Source organism: Belonocnema kinseyi, chromosome 10, assembly GCF_010883055.1.
Source record: "Belonocnema kinseyi isolate 2016_QV_RU_SX_M_011 chromosome 10, B_treatae_v1, whole genome shotgun sequence".
NCBI classification, from domain to species: Eukaryota; Metazoa; Arthropoda; class Insecta; order Hymenoptera; family Cynipidae; genus Belonocnema; species Belonocnema kinseyi.
This window is the reverse complement of record NC_046666.1, coordinates 51429985-51432955: the sequence shown is the minus strand read 5'-3', so window position 1 is coordinate 51432955 and position 2971 is coordinate 51429985. Positions and strand designations below refer to the sequence as shown.

The 2971-nt window shown below is 32.7% G+C and overlaps 1 protein-coding gene across 1 annotated transcript in view; it reads left to right on the top strand.

The window, feature by feature from the left end:
• LOC117182063 (cell wall protein IFF6-like) overlaps nucleotides 1–2971 on the top strand; it is a 12879-nt gene that overhangs the window by 1708 nt on the left and 8200 nt on the right. The gene's annotated exons all lie outside the window — the stretch shown is intronic.

The following is a 2971-nucleotide window of genomic DNA, read 5'->3' as shown; positions in this document are numbered from 1 at the left end:
ATTGATACAGGGGTGTCCGCGTAGCCCAAAGCGTTTTTCGATTTAAATAGCGGATATGGAAAGTATGCCAGCGGTCGGGGTGATAGGAGGAGTAAAGGTAGGAGGGGTCGAAATCTGGTTATTCATTTATGAAAATGTTAACAATATAGCTAGAGAATAAGAGGTTAGGGCTGAATGCGGAAAATTTCAGGGTTATGTTGATCAGGAAATAAGGTGGAAGGATCAGGGATGGTGAGTAGATGTGAAAGGAAAAGGTATTGCAGGTGGTAAAAGAATTTGTGTACATGGACATCCTGTTACGGAGTCCCTAATGTTAAGCGTCTTGTTTTATGTAGTCAGGTATGTTAATTGGCCATTATGATTTGCAAGAAATACGCCTAATTATGATTTCAGTATGGAGACGGGAAGAACGGGTTTAGACATTACAACGTGTAGTCCAGTGAGTAACAATAAGGAGAAATTTTCAGAAAGCAGGGGAATTAGACTCTATAGAGAGTGTTGGTGAGAGAAGGAGAACATGAGAGGGCGTAGAAAGACGGATGATAAATGGTGAGAAAGAATGCAACAGGGGAGCAAAGAATAAGAGAGTCAAGGTTCAACAGGAACTATGCCTAGATTATGCCAAGAAAGAGAGCGCAATTTTTGTGTGAGCATGAAGAGAAAGAAAGTCATGAGCTTATAGCGAGTATAAGGTATGGGTGAATGGAGGGTTTTTATAGGTTGTGGCTTTCTTGTGAGAAAAAAGGATGTGCGAATTGTGCGAGAAGGCGGATGCAAGAATGAAACACTAGTTGCAGGAATGTGAGGAGGTGAAAAGGAGTGGGATGAGCATAGAGGTATTGATGCATGAAAGGAGGGTCCAAAGAGCAGTATAATATGTGGAGGGTAGAGATTAAATTGTAGAAAAGCAAAAGGAATGGAGAAGGGAAGATTTTAAATAGGAGTGAAAATGGATTCAAGGAAGATGTAAACATTGTAACTAGTAGATAAGTATCAGATATTGGATGCAGAGGTAGAGTTTGGCATTTCGAGACAAAGCGAGAAAGTAGGGGCATGCGTGCGAGTTGTGGCGAGGCACAGCGAGGAAGGCATAGCTATAAGAGCTAGCGGTCTTGGAGATAAGGCCGAAAAATTAACTTTTATCTATTTAATAACCTTTTGCACTGTAATAATTTCACAACAAAAAAAGTTTTGAAACTCATCTCACTCTATATTTAGCTCTCAACAACCCCAGCAATAAAAAATTTATTTTATTAAAAGTTTTATTTTTTGCTAATAAACAAAATTTTTCATTTTGAAAAAAACGCTCCAACGAATTTTTCTTGCGGAAAGTATTTTCTAAATCAAGTAAGAATAATATTCTTTAAAAAACACTGACTTAATGGCCTTCCCATCATTATCAGCGACAAAATAGTGGTTTTATGTGAATAACGATTTTTGCGAATTTCAAAAAATGTCGCTGTTTTCAGTCCACCGAAGTCAGAAGAAATAGTTTTCACGTCCGAGTCTGTTTATCTGTTGTCCTTGTTTTTTCTGTCGTTGTGGTCGTCTGTAAACACGATCATTTTCGTCAGAATTGACGGGTTGAATTGCACTTCGGTACACTTTTTTAAGTATAAAAAAAACGGTTTTCTTCAGACAGTCGTTTTGGATCAAAATTACAAAATTTAAGTAAAATTAACTTAATTAAAAAACTGTTTGGACCTTTTTTTGAAGAATAAATATTATGAGCGGCGATTCGCTGAAATCAGTGAACCAAACAATTTATATTAACGAATGTTTTTGATAAACAAAAATTTATCAGAGTTATAGCATTTTCAAAATCCAAAAAGATAAATAAAAATTAACATTTTCAGCCAACCAACGCACAATATGAAAAATGCCAAGAGAAAAGAAGTGAAGGTTTTTGAAAGCTTTAAAAGATTTACATAACAACTATTTGGATTTTCTTTAAAAATCAAAAATTGAAATTTTAATCTGTTAAACAAATATTAAATATCGAAAATTCAATTGTTCACTAAAGCTATGAAAGATACGAAAATGAATTGAGTAATAAAGACAAATTGTGCACCCAAATAAGATCTGCAAATTCGTTATGAATAATTTTTTGATTTAACGCGAAGTTTCTGAAAACAATAATATGAATAGAAAAATCTAATTTGTAGACAAGCGGTACAAGCTCCGAAGAAAAAAAGTAGACTAAAGTTCGTAGAAAAAGATACACAAATTTGTTATTATTCAATTTTTAATAAGACGCGCAGTTTTTGTTTCAATGGTGAAAAATTATATTAAAAAAAGATCAATTAAATTTTAGGGCAAAAAGACAAAAGGTTCAATTAAATGTTCAATTACAAAATTGTTTTTAAGTTAGATCTAAAAATTCACTTACAAGTTGTTTTATCTCACGAGACATGTGATAAAAATGTGTTCGTTTAAGCCGAAGGAGCTTTAACAAAAGAAAATTCACAACCACCATTTTTCAATTGGCGATGATTTTACCCTCAGTTAAAAGTTTGATTTTCCATGTCTGAAATTTTCGAAACTTTTTTTCATTTTCGTAAGAATCGTAGGAAAATTGTATTTGTAATATCCTAAAAATAAACAAATTCAAAGTACTTTTTCGAATTTTATATACTGCATTTATTTTTCCTCACAAATTAAAAAGAAATTTTTAAAAACTATTAAAAACTATCGAATGTAAAATTCTTGAAACAGAAAAAATGGAAAATTTGTTAATTTTTTTAAACTTCAAAGTTTTGTACATCACCTTAAAATTGTATAAGAAAATTCATATTTCCCTTATAGCAGAATTAATGTGATGTGACGGAAGCGTACCGTGAACGTTTTGTGAATATAGATTCTTTGTCTCTATCATAAAACAAAAGTTTTACGATAAGGGGCTTTTTCACACAATAGATATTTTGCATAATATGGCATAATAGATTCAAAAAGTGGGTATATAAGCTGCAGA